Genomic DNA, 21,381 nt, shown 5'->3' with positions numbered 1-21,381 from the left:
CAGGCCCTAGCCACCCTGACTGTGAAGTAGCGCCTCCTAATATCTAATCTAAACCTACCCTCCACCAGCTTGTGACCGTTATTCCTGGTCACTCCTGGCAGCGCACGGGGGAACAGGGACTCCCCCAATACCTGCTGATCCCCCCTGACCAGTTTGTAGCAGGCCACAAGGTCCCCCCTTAACCTTCTCTTGTGGAGGCTAAACAGGTTCAGGTCCCGTAGCCTCTCCTCATAAGGCTTGCCCTGCTGACCCCTGATCATACGAGTGGCCCTCCTCTGGACTCTTTCCATATCGTCCACGTCCCTCTTGAAGTGTGGCGCCCAGAACTGGACGCAGTACTCCAGCTGCGGCCTGACCAGTGCCGCATAGAGGGGGAGGATCACCTCCCTGGACCTGCTCGAGATGCATCTGTGGATGCATGACAGGGTACGGTTGGCCTTCTTGACTGCCTCCCCACACTGCCGGCCCATGTTCATCGTGGAGTCAATGACGACTCCAAGATCCTTTTCCGTCTCCGTGCTGGCAAGAGGGGAGTTCCCCAACCTGTAAGTGTGGTGCCGGTTCTTCCTCCCCATGTGCAACACCTTGCACTTATCAGTGTTAAACCCCATCCTATTCTCATCCGCCCACCGTTGCAACCTGTCAAGGTCAGCTTGTAGCCTATTGCACCCTTCTAGTGTACCCACATCCCCCCACATCTTAGTGTCATCAGCAAACTTGAACAGGGTGCTTTCTACCCCCTCATCCAAGTCACTGATGAAGATGTTGAACAGTGCGGGCCCGAGGACCGAGCCCTGCGGAACCCCACTGCCCACATCCTTCCAGGTCGAGAAGAACCCATCCACTACCTCCCTCTGTGGCAATGGTGGCCCCCAGGGTTTCCCGGGCAGGGTGCTAGCAGTAATAATGTTTGGGCAAGCTGGTGGCTTACTGTAGCTGTCACTGATTCCCTGCCACCGAGACATGTCCTCAATATGTCTTCATACCCCAAATTGTAGTGCCTGGGCCCACCCCCTATAGGAATCCTGTGGTCCAGCCCAAAGGCCCTATGTTTAACATCCCTGCTGTAGAGATTAGTGAGATTTCAAGCTATATTCTGCATAACTCACTACAGATATCTTCTAAAGACTAAAGCTGAATTTCAGGTGTTGTATTCAGTGTGTTTGTCAGTGTGATGCTGCTGGCTGACGATGCAGCAGACAAGCAATCAGCATGCCAGACAACAGCAGCACATGAGGAAGATACACAGTTATCCATTCTGAGAAGCTGAATAGCTGCACTTAGCACTACCTGTGCATAAGCAGTTCAGCAAAGTCCCGGAGTGTGTTGAGGATAACTTTTTGATACAGATAGTAGAGAGCTCAACTATGGGGGAAACTCTTAGTCTCACTGCTTACAACAGGGAGGAAATGGCTGAGAATGTAAAAGGTTTCCACAACATAACTTGGGTGACGGTGACCACCAAATGACAGCATTCAAGATCCTAAAGGAAAAAAATGAGGGAGAGCAGCAGAATAAGAACATTGGGCTTCAGAAAAGCAGGCTTTAAAAACTCAGGGAACTGGTGGGTAGGATTTTCTGGAGGGCAAATCGAAGGGAAAAAGGAGTCCAGGAGAGTTGGCTGTACTTTAAAGGAAACTCTCTTAAGGGTGTAGGAACAAGCTATCCTCATGAGACAGAAGACTAGGAACTGCAACACAAGACTAACCTGGCTCAACAGCAACTTCTTCAATGAGTCGAAACTCAAAAGAGAATCTTATTAAAAAGGGAAAACTAGTCATTGTATTAGGGAATAATACAAAAATATCACATGGTATGCAGGTAGAAAATTGGGAAAACTAAGGATCATTTGAGATGCTGCTGGCAAGGGACACAATAGGCAATAAGAGATTCTACAAGTACATCAAAAATAAGAGGAAGACCAAGAAACTGTAGGTCCTCTATGGAATGCAGGAGGCAATCTAGCTGCAGATCATGTGGAGAAGGCCGAAGTATTTAATGTCTTTTTTACTTCAGTTCTCACAAATAGTGGCCACTACTAGAAAATGACTGTAGCTGACAACAAAGATAGGATCTGGGCGACTACAGATGCATCAGCCTGACCTCAATATCTGGACAGATCATGGAGCAGGTCCTCAAGGAATCCATTGTGAAGCAACCAGAGGAGAACTGTCAGTGATCAGGAACACCCAGCATGGATTCATCAAAAGAAAGTCATGCCTGACCAACCTGATTTCCTTCTACGATAAAGTGACAGGCTCTGTGGAAGGGGTGACAGCAGTGGATGTGATAGAACTTGACTTTAGCAAGGTTTTGACACCGTCTCTCATGTCTTTCTCATTAGTAAGCTAAGTAATTACAGACAAGATGAAAGTACTGTAAGGTGGATATATAACTGGTTCAGTCATCAAAAACTCAATGAGCAGTCCAGTGGCTCAATGTGTAGTTGGGAGGAGTATAAAGTAGGTTCCCCAGGGGCCTGTCCTGGAACCAGTTTTTTTTAATAGCTTCATTAATAATGAGACTGAGTGCACGTGTAGCAAATTTACAGATGACACAAAGTTGGGTGATGCTGCAGATACTGGAGAGAGTAGGGCTAGGAGCCACAATGACCTGAATACACTGGAGAAATGGTCTGCAGTCAATCAGATGAGATTCAGCCAGGACAAGTGCAGAGTCCTGCATTTGGGATGGAACAACTGCATACACAAAAATGGATGGTGAAATGAGTAGCTAGGCTGCAGTATGGCAGAGAAGGACCTGGGGGTTATAGGAGCTCATTAGCTGAATATGACCCAACAGTGTGCTGTTCTGGCAAAAAACACAAACCAACAAAGTGGGCTGTATTAACAGAAGAATTACTTGTAAAGCAAGAGAAGTATTTCATTTGCGTTATTAAGTACTGGTGAGGTGGGTCCTGGAGTACTGTGTCCAGAAGGAAGTGGACAGATTAGAAAGAGTCCAGAGCAAAAGAAACAAATTTCACAAGGAAATTTTACTACAATGAAATTGCATACACCAATGGATACACTTCCAATATGGAGCTATCAAAATGTTGCCAATCAACTCAACAGAGAAACACAAAGCTATATTATCTTCATAGGTATACTTCACAAAGAAGAAACAATAACGTAAGCCAGAATGAAATGAAATCTAATGAAATGAAAGCTCTCCAGTCAGGAGTTCAACTCAGACCTGCTGCCCTGGCTGTAGAGCTCTCCTTTCCTATGAGCAATTTCCAGGGGAGTAAGTAAGGAAACTATTAAACACTGCCCTCAGGCAAGCAAATGTAATACCCCTACATGCTTTAACATAGGAGTCTCACTCAAAGGAATATTGTTCACTAGAGCCACCAGCTGAACACTTCCCAGTGTGGCGTGACTCATTTGGGCATGACACGGCTTTGCATTCAGTACAAGCTAGCTACCGCTGACCATCCTGTCAATCTGGCGTGATGTATGACTACTTCCTCTTTTAATGGGAAGGGGTAGGGAGGCCATACTGAACTGATACTCACAGGAGTCCTCACATCTGAACACAGTAAAAACAACCTCCCTGTTACTCTTGAATCAAACAGCCAAATACAGAAGCAAGGCAGATAGGCATCAACTGCAGGAAAACACTCCCCCTCAGGATACTGTTCTCACAGGGTTCCCAACAAAACCTTCCTTCAAAGGGTTTCCTCCTGGGATGAAAGCAAGTCCAGTGTTTTATCCTCTGTGAGCTGGCATTTACAACATAACCACAGGAGCTCATATGAGAAGTTCTTTGATTGCAAGAGGACAGTTGCACTGCTGTCAGCACCGTACTCATGACTGCCTGCATTTGAAGCAAGAAGAGAATAACAGATGTGAGGAGCAAGATCGCTGTAAAAGGGAAAGTAACCTGAATACATCCCGAATGCAAAAGAGGGTGCTACAATGCAGCCTACACTTAGTATCAACACCTGTTATATTTCAGTAACTAAAAGCACAGCCTAAATTAATTGCTCCCTTCTAGACCACGAGATGGAATGAAACTTTAAGCAAAATGTCTTTGTAATAAATTGCACTACTCTCACAAAGCTAAATGCATCCAGGGACACACAATTTGTCTAGTATTAGGAGATGGATAATAGAGTTAGCTAAATAGTTTTCCCATGCTCTTTAAGCTCGTCTGGCTGTTAATATTCCACACTAGGGTATGTGATTTCAAGCTTTACTCAACACCCAAGAGAATTAAAATTTTAGGGCATATCTATGTGAACAACACTCAAGAAACTTAATATAAATTAAAGTGGAATAGTTAAAATACATTAAAGCCCTATGCAAAGATTCTCATTCAGAATTAAAGTGGATTTAATTTGGTTAAGCTAAATTTACTTTGGAAGTGAATTAAACTAAATCAAATTAAGACCACTTTAATTCTAAATAAGAGTGTTCACATGGGGGTTTAATGTAGTTTAACCATTCCACTTTGAAAATTAACTCAGATTAATTTTCTTGAGTGTTCCCAGTACAGACAAGTCCTTATCTTCCAAGAGTGAAAACTGGGATTTTCATATAATTGTCTAAATTTAAGAACAAGGGTGGGTTTTTTTCTTAAAGACAAAATCTTGTTTCATTGTTCATCAAACTTTACTAGAGAACACACTAAATAATAAAACTAGTCATTTTTCAGGCAAAACAGAAAAGCACAACCCTTTCCCTGAAGACTTAGACTTTCTCTCTCTCTTTTTCTGTATTGCCCTCAATATCAGTTTTCTTTTTCTCCTCCTATTTCTTTCACTACATCCATCTCACCCCCCACCCCACTTGTCTCTGTCCTTCTCCCATAAGATCCTCAGTCTTCACACACATTGGGATAAGACTGCCCTAATACAAAAATAATTATTCTCATCACCCATTCAACTTACCTACATTCTCTTTCTAGCCCATCTACCCCCCCCCATCATACATACAGGGTGGGGATTTAAAAACCCTCCAGCACACTGACCCTGCTAGCCACAGAAAGACTGAAAGCCACCATTAGGAAGCAATTCCGACATAAGAACCCACACCAGGATGCTAAGAAAAGAAAAGATGCTGGAATTTCAGACAGGGTGTTGACCTTAGCAGCTCCATCTACTGATCTCAGCCTCCAGCTCCGTGTGACACAATGTCCAACTCACAGTGTCTACAAGAAATAAGAAGGAGCAATGTGTTTGCATGTGCGTTCGCTTTTGCAGAGCCCCATGTCTGCTTCCACCTATGGGTGGAGGGTTTCCAACTCCTGTGCTCTAGCAAAAGGCTACAATTGAAATGATTACCAGAGCCCTCTGACCCTGTTCCCAGATATTTAGAGTCAGAGGTAGAACCCAGAGAAACTAGAAACACTTTTGGGGGGCAATATCAGTAAACCAAATAAGGAGTCTACTAGAACAACAAGAATACTGTGGCATAGCCCCCAGCAAGTTTCTGAGAAAAAAGATCTTTGTTAGAAAGTGGAAAGAGATGGTATGGCTCAAGTAGCTTTTACTAAACTTCCACTCTTCTTCAAGGAAGTTTGTACCACTGTGAGATTCTAGCTGCAGCTATTCCATGTTTCCAACATTACAGAAAACAACATCCAGAGACCATAACAGACAGCTTGCACACATGCACACAAACCTGGCCTAGTACCAATTTCAAATTTCGTTCTCCTTAAATACAGCATTGTACACATCCTTTCACAGCATCTGATGAAGTGAGCTTCAGTCCATGAACATTTGTGTTATGTCTCCTTTGGTTAGTCCACAAAGTGCAAATCTACTTTGCCTTCTACTTGACTTCAGACTAAAACAGCTATGTCTCTTCTCAGCTGACCCTGTACCACACAGCAGTGAAGAACAAAAAAAAGTAATGTGACTTGATTAAGTGTTGCAGCAGTGCTGTGTCAGCTCACTACTTCATCTCAGAACATGCAACCTTGGCTATGCCATCAATTACAGACAGGTGCCAAGGCAATAGGTGTAGTTGGGAGGATTTTATGACAGTTAAGAGCTGGGGAATAAGTACCTGGTTTGTTGCACTCAAAAACCATGCATGTACTTTCTGCTATTCCTCCAAACTCCCTGCCAGGAGAGAGAGAGAGAGTGTGAGTGAGTGTGCAAAGTATTGGAATTGACAAGAATCCTGCTCATAGAAGCCCTGGAAGTACCAGATTCTTTTGAACCGTGACATCCTGCCAGGCTACAAGCAGGCAAAGGATGCTGAGGAACCATAGAATGCCTACAGAAGCAGAGATTTCAGTGAACTCAAAAAGTTTCTGAGAAGACAGGATTTTGTTAGTCAGATATATTTTAGCATTCTGGAATTGTTTAGAAACTTCAAGGCAAGAAGAGTGGTCTTGTTAGACTGATCTATAGAGCTCTTTTAGTTTTGCAAGTTCCCAAACAGTCTTAAGTCTTACCGGAAATATGGTAATTAACTTGATGGATTCCTACTAGACATTGCGTTAAACCCCAGTGAATTATTCCATAGGCAAAGGCATGCATCTTGCCTCCAGGCCAGGAAAAGGGAAATCACAGGGATCATAAGACTTCTGAAAGCAGAAGCAGTAGACGAGACGAAGCACCCTGGGATCTGGCTATAGAAAGATGGTCAATGGTAGAACAAAAGGAACTGCAATTGGATTGTGTCAGGTGAGGCCCCTGAGGTTGGCTGAGGGGATACCAGGTCCTAGACCAGGTGAGGTGCTTGGCCCTGATCAGTGCCAACCCCCTTTAGGGAGGCAGGAATCAACTCCAGCAACAAGTGCTGCTTTCAAATATAAAGCAATACTTTTATCTAAGTAAAATAATCTTCAGCCTTTCCTTCCCATCTGTTGGCTCAGAAGCAAAAATAAGGCTAAATTACATCTTACCACCCATATGGTTTCTATGGTCCAATATTTGCCCAGTGTTCAACCATGACACCTTAGCTGAGGGGCAGGCATCTGGCTCACCTGGCCATTCCATCTGTCCTGCAGGGCCCCTAAAAAATTAAAAAAATTAATATTTATCTGCCTTTGGCTGCCTGTCAAAGATGACATAAGCCAGGGGCAATAGGACCCAGCGGGAGCCAGTGGCAGAACTAAACAGCTGCAGCAGCAAAGCCAGACCAGGCTGGCTCCCTCCTCTCCCTGCTTGAGCAGTGCAGCCTGACTCCATAAAGCCCCTGGCAGCCCAGGCCCTGCACTCCTGCTGTCCTGCTCTGGGCCCTGTCGGTACTACCCCTGGTGCACCAGCATGGGCCCCATGCTCCCACCCGGCTGTCACTGCACTCTGCGCACTCACTCACTGTCCCTCCCTTCCACCTGCCACAGCCATTTCCCTACTGCCCCTGCCACACTCCAGTATCACGTGGTTCCCAGCTGCAGTGCCAGGACCACAAAAGCAGCTAGGATGTGGTGCTGAAGCAGATTGGGGGGGCGGGGGAGGGACAGACAGAGAAGTGGCAGGAGAAGGGCAGCAGTGAGAAGGAGCACGGGGCCTGCACCAGTGTCCCAGGGCCAGGAGTGGCAGGAGGTCAGAGCCTGGGTTTGCAGGAGCACTGGAAAGGGCACTGACTGCCATGGAGTGGGGGGGAGAGGTGGAGCAAGCTGTGGGCAAAACCTCCCCCTCCACACAAGCTACAACCCTCCCCAGCCACCCTTTCCCCACACACTCATAGCCCCCCACAAAACCCATACCCACCCACACCACACACACCCCCACAAATCCCACACACACACACACACACCCTCCTCCTCACCCCACATACCCATAAACCTATACCCACAATATACAAGAGTAAGACTTCATTTTAAGCTATTATACTACCACCTCTATGTAACACGACACAACACATGTAAATCAGGACAAAAATATTTTTGAAATGAAAATAATGAATGTTATAGCACATGTACTGATTTTTAAAATATAATTTGGTCTTTTTCTGGTTCAGAGATGGTAAAACCCTTTGTTGAAAGGAGTCATTTTGGGGGGAAAGGGGAGGGACTTCTGGTGAAAAAGGTCAGGGATTAGGGGGTGGGACTTCTGGCCCCAATATCATGACATGGGGATGGGGCACCTGTCAAGGGGTGGGGCTACACATGCAGCTCTTGATGGCTTACCAAAACTCAGTAAGCAGCCCTCCGTTCAAAGAAAGTGCCCACCCCTGCCTTAGTTTGTACCTATAGCTATCCAAGATGGCCTCCCATTCAACTACTAGCTAGACCTAGGCTTGCATAGCTTCTAAGATCAGATAAAATGAGGTCCCTTCAGTCCAGCATGGCCAAGTAGACTTGTCAGCCCACGAGGGAAGGGGAGGAGGGGGGTTTCCCATGGGAAATTATATACACACACACACGCACACACACAGATATTCCTAGGAGTAACAGAGTGTTTTCAGCACTTACATATATATAATACATAATGCTGTCTGACCCAATTAACAGTCATAAAAAACCTCCCAATCTGTCTCCCTTACTGCTGTCACTAATGTTCACATGCTCTGGGAACTCAGTGAGGGCTGAGTATTGATTCTTTTTGCCTAAAAGATCCAATTCAACCATTGCTGGGTTGGTCTAGACCTCCTGGTCATTAGCAACCAAACCCTTGTCTTTTTGGGGCCAATAATTGTCTACTGGTTTGTTAGTCAATCTCCTTGAAGCTATTCCCCACTCCAAAAGTGGAGAGAATGGCTCACAGATGCACTGGGAACTGAAAATGGTGATGCTTCCCATGATGTGGGTGTCTCCATGCCAATTCCAAGCCAGACTAAAGATACCAGAAAAGTCTTGCAAGATTATGTCCTAGGCACTTGGAGAACAGCCAGTTCTGCTAAGCTGATCCAAGGTACTTGCACTCTGCCAAGCCCATTGCCCATGGTTTACATCCTGAGGTTCAAAATAATTCAGAGCAAGGATAAGGTCTTTAATGCAGTGATCAAAGACCCTACATGTGGAATAACCATCTGTGGATAAATTCTTTGGTAGCACTCTACTGGACTCTGCAAAGCTTTACTATTTAGGACATTTAGACGATCCCCCTCTTCTTCTTCACCAACAGCTTCCTTGGCTTTTTTTTTTTTTGGCCCACCTGGGTTTATTTGCCACATAGCTGACAGCATGACCCACATATGATTTGCTTTGATTGCATCTACTGCTAAATACACAGCACCCAAAATTATAACAATAGACACTGCAGAAATCAAATAAATCCACCAGAAAGTTAAAACAACAACTGTTTGCAGCAAACATACATGTGAAACTGTGTTCAATGCCCCTAGCAATCTCTCCACATTGGCAAATTAATTACCAATAATTATGTGAAGGCTATTTCAGTGAGAAGTCAAATGAAAGAGAATGTTAAGGTGGAGAAAATATTCTTTGCAAAGATAGGATATTCTTATGGCATTAATCTTTTTAATGAAGTGTGAGGGGATAGAGCCAGAACAGTGGGACAAACATAGCCATACTCCAACTCCTGGAAGAAATGTTTTACCTATTTCTGTACTGTTTCAGAAATATTCTCCTCAGCCTCTAATTTAACAAGCTGCTAATGCTAAGAAAGCCTCTCCAGCTTTCCTGAAAGAGCAATAACTAAAACAAGACAGGAAAAAACAACTTTGCTTACAGGGAACTTCAAGCAACAGCACTGAGGTGAACTTTTAGACCAGTGATCCTCAATCAGGAGTTATTTTTCGGCAGTAAGGAGTGAGAACAAAGAGCTGACATTTTCTGAGGGGTGTTGTGAGTCTATCCAGGGGTGCCCTGAGTCTATAAAAGGTTGAGAACCACTGTTTAGACCCTTTCCCTTCTCTCAACAATGGTTGAAGCCTGAAGACAAGTCATTCAAGCGATAGTACCCTGTTTGCAAGTACTCCAGCTTTAATCCTATGAGGACCATGATCCAGCCCACCGATTACTACCTCATGGTCCTAGTCCATGTGGGTACTAATGATGCAGCCAGGAGAAGCCCTGATCGCCTGATGGAGGACTACCACACTCTGGGGTGCGTGCTAAAGGAGATGGGCACACAGGTGGTTTTCTCTTCTATCCTACCAGTGAGTGGACGTGGAAGACGGCATGCAACGTGCATCGTGACCAACTGGCGGCTTCAGGAATGGTGTCTCGAGGCGGGCTTTGGCTTCCTCAACCATGACCGGCTAGCTGACACCAACCTGGATATAGTGGGGATCACTGAAACATGGTGGGACTCAACGCATGACTGGGCGGTGAATATCAAGGGCTATAGGCTGTACAGGAGGGACAGGATAGGAAGGAAAGGTTGGGGCGTGGCACTCTACATTAAGGATGAATACCCATCCTCATCAATTAATAAGGAATCAGAGGAAGGGCACTCTGAAGTGCTTTGGGTTAGATTACAAGGCAGTCGAGGGGAAAGAGACTTAACAGTGGGGGTCTACTACAGACCTCCCAACCAAGGGGAAGAGCTCAACGAGGAATTCTTAGGTCAGCTCACGGAGGTAGTGAAGTCTAAGATTGTGGTAGTCATGGGGGACCTGAACTTCCCGGACATCTGCTGGGAAGAGCAGTCAGCCAGGTCTGACCGCTCACATAGGTTCTTGGCCAGAATGCAGGACCTCCATCTAACCCAGGAGGTGCACAGCCCCACCAGGGGAGACGCCTTGTTGGACCTGGTGTTGGCCACGGGAGATGACCTGGTGAGGGGGCTGCAGGTGCTCAACCACCTGGGCGACAGTGATCATCGCCTGCTGGAATTCACCATCCAGCGCAAGGTGGCAAAGGCCTGCAGCAAGGCAGCGGCCCTAGATTTCAGGAGGGCAAACTTCAATGAGCTAAGGAGAATAGTTAGGGAAGCACTGAGGTCCCAGAGGGGAGGGGAGCCAGGTGTCCAAGGAGAGTGGTCGCTCCTCAAGGAGACGATGCTCCAAGCCCAAAGGGAGGTAATCCCAACGAGGATCAAAGGGAGCAGGAGGGCACACAAGCCCCCATGGCTCACCAAAAGCATCCAGGAATGTCTCCTAGCTAAAAGGGAGGCGTACACCCAGTGGAAAAGAGGGGACATCACCAGGGATGACTATACTGCAGTTGCTCGGGGATGTAGGGGGGCAGTCAGGAAGGCCAAGGCAGAGATGGAACTGGGACTAGCTTCCTGGATTAAGGACAATAAGAAGTCCTTCTTTAAATACATAGGGGGTAAAAAGAAGGTTCCGGGTAATGTGGGGCCCCTGCAGGACACGTTAGGAAATTTGGTCGTCACACCAGATGACAAAGCCAACATATTTAACGATTTCTTTGCCTCCATCTTCCTAAGCAGGGACTGGAACAGCCACCCCCCCCTGCTGGGCCCCCCTCATACCCAGGGGAGGCACACCTAGGCCAAGGGTTAGTGAGGAACTAGTTAGGGAGCTTCTGGAGGGACTGGACGTATTCAAGTCAGCTGGTCCAGACGATCTCCACCCTAGAGTACTAAAGGAATTGGCTGAGGTCATTGCAGGACCCCTGGCATGGCTTTACGAGCACTCATGGTGCTCTGGTGTGGTGCCAGAGGACTGGAAGGGCCAAAGTGGTTCCCATCTTCAAAAAGGGAAGAAGGAGGACCCGGGAAACTATAGGCCAGTTAGTCTTACCTCAATCCTAGGCAAGCTGTTTGAGAAAATTATTCTGGCACACATCCATGAGGGGCCAGCAGGGGATTTCATGCTTAGGGGCAACCAACACGGGTTCATCAGTGGCAGGTCCTGTCAGACCAACCTGGTGGCCTTCTATGATCAGATCACCAAATCATTAGATGCAGGGGTAGCAGTGGACATAGTCTTCCTGGACTTTCAGAAGGCCTTCAACACTGTCTCTCACCCTGTTCTCATTAAGAAACTGGGGGACTGTGGTGTCGACACCCACACAGTCAATTGGGTCACCAACTGGCTGGAGGGCTGTACCCAGAAAGTGGTGGTGGATGGGTCATTTTCAACCTGGAGGGATGTGGGCAGTGGGGTTCCGCAGGGCTCGGTCCTCGGGCCCGCACTGTTCAACATCTTCATCAGTGACTTGGACGAGGGGGTAAAAAGCACCCTGTTCAAATTTGCTGATGACACTAAGATGTGGGGGGATGTGGGCACGCTAGAAGGGAGCAATAGGCTACAGTCGGACCTAGACAGGTTACAAGGGTGGGCGGATGAGAATAGGATGGGATTCAACACTGACAAGTGCAAAGTTATGCACCTGGGGAGGAACAACCGGCACCATACCTACAGGTTGGGGAACTCCCTTCTTGTCAGTACAGAGGCAGAAAAGGATCTTGGAGTCATCATTGACTCCAAGATGAACATGGGCCGGCAGTGTGGGGATGCAGTCAGGAAGGCCAACCGTACCTTGTCATGCATCCACAGATGCATCTCGAGCAGGTCCAAGGAGGTGATCCTCCCCCTCTATGCGGCACTGGTCAGGCCTCAGCTGGAGTACTGCATGTCCAGTTCTGGGCGCCGCACTTCAAGAGGGATGTGGACAACATGGAGAGGGTCCAGAGGAGGGCCACTCGTATGATCAGGGGGCAGCAGGGCAGGCCCTATGAGGAGAGGCTACGGACCTGAACCTGTTCAGCCTCCACAAGAGAAGGCTGAGGGGGGATCTAGTGGCCTGTTACAAACTAGTGGGGGGGACCAGCAGGCATTGGGGAAGTCCCTGTTCCCCCGAGGACCAGGAGTGACCAGGAATAATGGTCACAAGCTGGTAGAGGGAAGATTTAGGCTAGATATCAGGAGGCGCTACTTCACTGTCAGGGCAGCTAGGATCTGGAACCAACTTCCAAGAGAAGTGGTGCTGGCTCCTACCCTGGGGGTCTTTAAGAGGAGGTTAGATGAACACCTTGCTGGGGTTGTTTGACCCCAGTAATCTTTCCTGCCATGGCAGGGGGTCGGACTAGATGATCTACTCAGGTCCCTTCTGACCCTAGAAACTATGAAACTATGAACTGGGACCCCAATACCTTTAAATATGCACTGTACGTAGAAAACAGGTTTTTGGACTCAGAAGCAGCCACCACAAAAAGGAAAATCTTGTATTACACAAATCTCTCTTGCATGCTAGTCTGGTTAACTTAAAAATACAAGAGAAATGGGCAGGGACAGAGATCTGCATACAACTCCTACTAGAAATGTGAACTTAGAATGACTAAGTAGGAGAAAAATATGGTCTTGTGTAATGTGTAACATGATGATTTGATGATTCTCTGGGGCCCTGCACAGGCATAGCAATCCACTGGCATGCTATACATTGAAGGATTAGGGCCTGTGTTTAATTGTGCATTAGAATTTCTGAACAAAAAAGCATTTAGAATATGATTTAAACTGGCAATAGGATCAAACCAAATCCAGGCTTAAATTCTTTTAATATTTTCCAGAGGGGTCTAGGAGAGAAGGGGAACAGATACAGATGCAAGGTGTTTAGCTAGACCTTATTTTTATAAAGGGGCCGCCCTGCTCTGGGTCCCTCCAGTGCTGGCGCTGGGACACCGGCATGGGTCCCATGCTCCCCCAGCTGCGCTGGCTCCTTTGTCACTCCCAGTGCCCCTGCCCCAACCCTGCAGTACAGGCAGGGACAGCACACAGCCCCAACCCTGCACTGCCACCCGCAGGGAACGAGCTGGTGCTCAACATGGGGGGAAAAGCAGCCTTCCCCCCTATGGCTGGCGCTTCCTGCTGCAGCCACTCTGCAGCCCACGTGGGGCTGTCCTGCCTCTCCGCTGCATCACCGCCACCCCGTGGGCAGCGAAGCAATGGAGAGCAGGCACAGGCAGCTGCTCCGGCTCCAAGTGGCTGCAGCACAGGGCACTGGCCACAGGAATGGGGGGGGTGCTTTTCCCCACTGTGCTGAGCACCAGCTTGTAACCCACCACTGCTGCTAGCCTGGGCCCAGCATTTGCTGGCTCCAGAGCCTGCCTGTTGTGGGCTGCTGCTTCACAGCACCAGCCTCTGTGCTGCCCAGTGCAGCAGCACTGTGTGGAATAGCTGCTGGGCAGCACAGAGGCGACAGTGAAGCAGCCATACCACAGTCTAGCATGGGGCTCTGGATCCAGGGCCAGCAAACACTGCCCAGCAGTGGGCAAGGGGGAGGCAGCTTTCCTCCACAGCCAAGCAGCAGCAGCAGCTGCTGCTGGCCATTGCTCAGCCCTGAATGGGCGAGCCTGGAGCCTGGTGCAGGGCCCAGGCTAGCAGTGGCAGCGGGACATGAGCTGGTGCTCAGCATGGGGGAAAGCAGCTGCCACCCTCCCCATGGCCCCCCGTGCTGCAGCCACACAGAGCCCACGAGGGCTGCTGTGCCTGCTCTCTATTGCCACCACTGCCCCATGGGGCAGCAGTGATGTGGCAGAGAGGCAGGACAGCGTGGGCTGCAGAGTGGCTGCAGCACAGGGCACCAGCATGGAGGGAGGGCCATTTTCCCCCCCCTGCTGAGCACAGCTCATTCCCTGCCTGAGGCACGGGGTCAGGGTGCACTGCTCCCTGCCTGCAGGGCTGGGGCAGGGGCACTGAGGGGCACAGGAGCCAGCAGCAGCTGGGCAGGAGCAGGACCACACTGGTGTCCAGGGCCAGCACCAGCAGGCCCAGAGCAGGGCAGCATCCCAGCAGGGTGGCTCTATGGAGCACAGGCAGCTTCCCACTCTCCCTGCTGGTGCAGCCCAGCCTGGCTCCACAGACCCCTGCCAGCCCACACCCTCACTCCTCCCCACTCTGGGCCCACCAGCGCTGGCCCCAGGACACTGGTGCAGGCCCCATGCTCCCACACTTCCACTCCCCCTGCCACTTTCCCCACACTTTCCTGCCCACTCTGCACTACGTGGCTCCCATACCCACATCCATATCACACACACATCCCCACAAACCCCCATATGCAATCACTTCTGCATATACACCACAAATGCCCACAAATCAGGACAAAAATATATTTTTTAATTAAATTAAAATATATTATTATGGGTGTTTGATTTTTAGTATGCAATTTGGTTTTTTTTTCCCCCTAAGATGGCAAACCCTCTTCCCCAAAGGAGTACTTCCAGGGACAAGGGAGGGACTTCCAGTGGCAAAGGTCAGAGGTTGGGGCAGGACTTCTGGTCCCAAGATGGTGACCAGGGGCAGGGCACCTGTCAAGGGCAGGGCTACCCATGCACTGCCCTCGACAGCTTGCCAAAACTTGGTAAGCAGCCCTCCGAGCCGAAATAATTGCCCACCCCTAAATATGCATGAAAAAACAGACCTGTATTTACACTGATTGTCACTGGGAAGGCTCAGTGCCAGGTAAGCTTAGGTTTTTTTAAACATTAAAACTAGTTTTCTGCACTTGGACACTCAATCTTTCCTGGTTATGAGACATCTTTCTTTTTAAAATTAGGTAGGGCATTGTAGCATACAGTTAGATCATTTTCCAGATATCCCCAGCCAGTGTGTACAAATAACTAAATGTATTAAATACATTTTGCCACCTTGTTCAACTTTACAGAAGAGGAAGAAAGCTGTCCATGTGCCTGATGCAAACATTTACATAAAAGACACATTCTGCAAGTGACAGAAGTTGAACAAGATAATTCTACAATCTGCAATGAGTCTGCATATGTTATCAAGGCAGGATTCTACGGACCATGCAGTGTTTTTGCAGAAGATAAAGTGGCAGCCAACTGTCAGACAACTATTACTGATCATATTACAAAACAAAATAAGATAAATAAAGCACAATTACTTACCAGTTCTACTGATTGTTTTTAATTTGAGGATGAATGACCTTTCTAGCCCAGAAAGACTGGCCAAGTTCTCACATGTATTCTGTTGCACTGACCTATACGGAATTGACTATGCTAAGTGACCAATATCAAAAGCTGGATCTTTTCATCCAGACCCCACAGTTCATTAATGAAGCACAAACACATTTTAGTTAACAATACTCCTGTTAAAATTCCTGCCACTGGTTTGTTTTTTTAGTTCATGGCCATCCACATCCATAAAGAGTGACAAGCTACATTCCCCCTGCATACATAAAATTTGCAAAATCCTGGTGTGTGTTCATCTAAGTTATACAGCAACAGAGAAAGAGAGAGAGATGTTAAGTGCATCTGATTTGACTATGCGTTACACTTGTGGGCTGTATATGGCCCACAGTAGTAAGGTGTCACTAAATTGCATTTTGTTAATCATTCACACTTGTAGCCAACAAATTAAGCTGGCCAAATTGCTACCTACCTAGGTAGCTGTGCTGACAGTGTTTAGATATCACTTAACAGCTACAGCCTGTTTTTGCTTAATATAGCTTCTCTTGTAATTTTGACAGCTGGCTGAATGCTCAAGTTAGTTTTTAGCCAAATTATTGCAAGGCTTCAATTTCCATCATAAACCCTGCAGATAGATATGTAATCATATTATGCTAATAAATAACCAGTGTTTCCAAGGTCAACAGTGGAAACTGATCCAAAATACTGTGCAAGGGAAAACTGCAAAAAACCTTAAAGCACAAACTACTTCCAGTTCATTCTCCACTAATACCTAATGCTTTATTAGCCGAGTAAATGCACTTTTGATTTCACCCCTGCCATCTAATTTGGCATCCAGAGAAACTAACTTCAGGTAGAGGAAGATACTTGACTTGATGATGGCAATCATCTCATGGCAATATCTTGTATTTCCATAAAATTTCCTGGATGAATAGCAGGTATATAGTGATAAGAAACAAATAAGAGTATCACAAAAATGGTAACTGCTTTCCACACATGTGCTATATATTTATTCAGAACCATGAGTTTTTAGAAATGCAGTGTTAAAGTCTGGCTGCAATTAATTCTCTTTCTAAGTTGATATCATGGGAAAAAAAGTATGGTATAGAGCCATCTAAAAAGGTTGAGATGTGGGTTAAACAGATTCCTAGATTGCAACGTATGAATGTCATGTTTTCACTAAGTGGCACATGACCAGGCAGAAATTTGTGCAACATTAGGGCCAAAAGTTAGGGCTAAAAGTATATGACTTACCACCTATGATAAAAGTAGATGTTCTAGTAGGTGATGCCTATCTATACAGGCTCCCTCATGAGCCTGGGACTGAGAGTCAAAGCCTACCCACTCACTTCTACACTGCACATACACCCACCAAATACTTAAGAGTTAAGACCCTGAGTGCACATCTGAGCACCACTCTTCGGCTCACTCACTGACTCTCTTAGGAAAAGATTGGAGCAGGACTAAGGCAGAAACCCAGGACATCAACTCTGCCCAGTTACTGGGCAAGAAGGAGTTTAGGGCTTAGAGCTTAGGGAAGTGGTTAGGGCTTGACTCTTAGAGGGAGCTCCTGGCTCTGTGGGGAGGCCATAAAGCAGGGGCAAACAAAATATGGCCCACGGGCTGAATCTGGCCCACCAGGCCATTCTAACTGGCCTGTGGGGCCCCTAAAAAATTTAGAAAATTAATATTTATCTGCCCTAGCTGCCTGTCAAAGATGACAGAAGCCAGGGGCAGTAGGACCCAGGGGAAGCTGGCAGCAGGACCCAGCAGCCCAGCAGCAAGGCCCACAGGGAAAGCAGTGGCAGGCGGGGGGGGGGGCAGGAATACATGTGGGAGTACAGTGACAGCTGGACAGGAGCATGGGGCCCACACCAGTGTCCCAGGGCCAGCACCAGTCAGGCCCTAAGTGGGGCAGCAGGAGTGCAGGGTCTATGGAACCTACCAGCCCAGGCCCTGTGCTCCTGACACCCATTCTGGGCTCCACTGGCCCTGGCTCCAGAACACCAGAATGGACCCCACGCTCCCAACCAGCTATCACTGCGCTCCTGCACACCCGCTCACTGCCACTGCCCCCCACACTACATGGCTCCCAGCTGAATCGCTGGATGGCAGGAGCACAGGGCCAGGAGTGGGATGGGGTGTGTGTGTGGCACAGGGCCGGGAGTGGGATGGGGTAGGTGGGTGTGTGTGTTCACACATCTCTGCAATGAGTGAGGGGGAGAGAGAGACAGAGAGAGCAATGAGGGAGGGGCAGAGTGAGTGCATGTGTGTGTAGGGCAAGTCCCACATGCACACCCCACCATACACATGCACACACACACGCCTCACACTGCCATACATGTAGATCCCCACACTCACACCCCAGCTACCCTCCCCCCACACACAGCCTCCCACAATCCACATACCCACAGCCCCCCACAAACTGCCCTCCACAATATACAAGAGTAAGACTTCATTATAAGCTATTGTACTAGCACCTCTATGTACACTACGCAAACACATGTAAATCAGGACAAAAATATTTTTTTAATCAAATTAATGGATGTTGTAGATGTTCCGTTTTTAGAATATAATTTGGTATTTTTCTGGTTCTGATATGCCAAAACCCCTTGCTGAAAGGAGTACTTCCAGAGGCAAAGGGGAGGAATTCTAGTGGCAAAGGTCAGTAGTTAGAGGATGGGACTTCCAGTCACAAGATGGTGACCAGGGGGCAGGGTACCTGTCAAGTGGCAGGGCTACCCATGCAGCCTTGACAGCTTGCCAAAACTTGGTAAGTGGCCCTCCAGCCAAAATAATTGCCCACCCCTGCCATATAGACATACCTTGTTACAAACAGATGGGCAGTTCCAATTGTATCCAGTGGAGGGCACTGATCCACACACTCACCAGCTGATTACCAGGGGGAACCTGCATGCCCCAGATCTGCACATGGGGGAGGGGCAGGCTGCCCACTATGGGCTTAGGCGGGGGGGGGGCAGCTTCCTGCCACAATGGGCACTCCTAGTGGGCCAGGGGAACCCACACCCCCCCAGATCTATGCATGAGGTGGGTGCAAGTTCGTGTTCCCTGCCCTGCTGCCCTTCCCTGGGGCCTCCACAGCCCACCAGGTGCTACCCAACGTGGCAGGGAACAGTGGAGCCATGTGAAGAAACTGCCTGCCACTGCGAGCTCTGTGCTGCCTTGGCGACGTGCCCTCTACATGCGCGGTGGCACTGCAGGGTTGAGCCTTGCAATGCTGCCACGCATGCAGGGGGCATGTCGCCAGAGCAGCACAGAGCTCACAGCAACAAGCAGCTTCTCTGCATGGCTCTGCTGTTCCCTGCTGCACCAGGTTGTGCTTGCTGGATGTGGAGGCCCCAGGGAGGGCAGCAGAGTGGGGAGTCTGAGGCCACAGCGAGCAGCCTGCAACCACCCCTGCCCCGCACACAGATCTGGGGAGGGGCATGGGTCCCCCCAGCCTACTGGGAGTGCATGCAGTGGTGGGGAGCTGGCACTGCCCCACTCCCAGAAGAGCCACCCGTGGCCCCATCCCGCTCCCCACTGGGGCCCCGCAGCTGTGCATTGTGACCACAGGCTCCAAACTCCACATACTGCCCAGCTGGGCAGCAGCCCCAGTCCGAGCCCTGCCCTACTCCCTCCCTTCCCTATGAGGGCTCAACGTCCCATCCCGTCCCCCCCGACTTAACTGTGGAAGCTGCTCTCCAGGCTGCTTGACTGCTCTCCTTCCGCTCCTTCTCAGCCCCCTACAGGTTGTAACTCTGCCAGCCTGCAGCGGGCTCATCCCAGAACTGCAAGATCCATGGGTTTCTCTGGTAAAATAAGAAATCAATGTTTGCCTCCAGTAAAAGGTTAAATTGTTTACTCCTTTTTCTGTGGGAAACAGAAAACCTGGATCCCTGCTTATTACTGTGCTGTTGTTTGAAGCACTAGCAAAGTAAACAACAAACACATCACTGACATTTTTCAATCCACTGGAGTTACACAATTTATCTTTTTGTACTGCCCATCCAAAAAGGGAATATCTTCAAATATATGCAAGCACCTGAGATTTCTGTCCAGACTTTGATGTGTCGTGGAAGGCTTTGAGAGTAGGAACATATCAGGCAAGATGGCCATAATTCAGGCTTTTGTTGGTGAAACTATCCTTTATAAGAGTCTACTAGCTACACATTCAGGGCAGCAAATTTAATGATCGAGAAAGGAACCAAAATATGGGTTTGACTGCTTCCTAACAAATAAAGTTCTCTTGAAGACTCGCAGTATAATTCAATACTCTTCCAAGACAGAAACTTGCCATGTCCTGATTTATGGCCCCCTTAACCAGAGTTCCAGCTGTTGTACTGGTGCAAGTTATTTCAGACAAAAGATAGCTTCATCCCCATATCTGTTATTCTTATTTGTTAGGATGATACTCATGCAAGCAGTATTTAACAGATGTCAGTGGGAGTGTCAGAAGAAAGACTTGCAGGGCTAAGCCCCAAAATTGTAAAATAATATATTTCCAGCAATTAAAAGGGAATACATTCAATATAAAAATACCAGTTTTAGCTAGTAACTGACTTTTAAGAGATGAAATAGTATTCTGACTTAAAATATTTTAAATAAAAAAATTAATAAGTATAAACACATATCAACTGTTGTTAGACAATGGGAACTTGGAAAACAGCAAGTCCTATTAGAATTTGACATACAATACATAAGTGAGTTGATCATGTTATCTCTGGACACATACATATAGATAAATAACACAATTAGTGTACTTTATACATATCAAAAAAGATATATACCTAGACATGTGTATATGTAATTATATATATTAAAAAACACTGATTTTGCTGGGAAAACAGTAGTTGAGTGGGCTGAGAATGCATCCAACAGGAGATTTACACAGGAACAAACAGCCCTAGCATAGCAAGTATATTATATATGTCTACAATAAGTGTCCAACTTCTTACAGGGGGCAGCATCAGAGGGTTGGTAAAATCACGAACCCCAGAATTGTATCAGGGTTTGAAGTGGTATATATAAAGTGGTAGCACACCTTTTTCTAAGGATATTACCACTGGTTTCAGTATCTTTCTCCATATAGTAAATCCTTCCCCCATACAAAGTTTGCATGTTTTTATGGAAATATGTATTGTTGTTTCACTGTAGTAACAAGGTACTAATCTCAAGACATTTTTTAAGGGATTTCCAGAATGGTTGCTCAACAAAATCAAGCTGTAGATCTTAATGCACTTGCACTGCACGTATACCAGTTGAATTAAAACTGTAGCCACACAGTCAGTAGGGCACAAGTCTTATAGATCCAATTGAGTGCTTGCTGGGTTGAACAAAAGACAAGATTAGGCTGCAATCTAGACAGGTTACAGGGGTGGGTGGATGAGAATAGAATGGGATTCAACACCAACAAGTGCAAAGTGATGCACCTGGGGAAGAACAACCAGCACCATACCTACAGGTTGGGGAACTCCCTTCTTGTCAGTACAGAGGTGGAACAGGATCTTGGAGTCATCATTGACTCCAAGATGAATATGGGCCGGCAGTGTGGGGATGCAGTCAGGAAGGCCAACCGTACCTTGTCATGCACCTACAGATGCATCTCGAGCAGTTCCAAGGAGGTGATCCTCTTCCTCTATGCAGCATTGGTCAGGCCGCAGCTGGAGTACTGCATCCAG

General features: G+C 47.6%; 2 long non-coding RNA genes across 2 annotated transcripts in view; both read right to left on the bottom strand.

Moving 5' to 3' along the window:
• Positions 1 to 21,381, bottom strand: part of LOC149852214 (uncharacterized) — an 84,209-nt gene that overhangs the window by 39,035 nt on the left and 23,793 nt on the right. The window lies entirely within an intron of this gene.
• Positions 5,638 to 10,128, bottom strand: LOC149852215 (uncharacterized). Its single transcript, XR_016439228.1, has 4 exons — positions 10,024 to 10,128; positions 6,862 to 6,971; positions 6,015 to 6,070; positions 5,638 to 5,823 (listed from the first exon to the last, which is right to left on the bottom strand). It is a non-coding gene; the product is annotated as an uncharacterized LOC149852215 (long non-coding RNA).

Source organism: Crocodylus siamensis, chromosome 15 (genome assembly GCF_052110815.1).
Source record: "Crocodylus siamensis isolate JL-2025a chromosome 15, ASM5211081v1, whole genome shotgun sequence".
In the NCBI taxonomy this organism is placed as follows: Eukaryota; Metazoa; Chordata; order Crocodylia; family Crocodylidae; genus Crocodylus; species Crocodylus siamensis.
The sequence above is the reverse complement of the archived record's forward strand: the minus strand, read 5'-3'. Positions and strand labels throughout refer to the sequence as shown.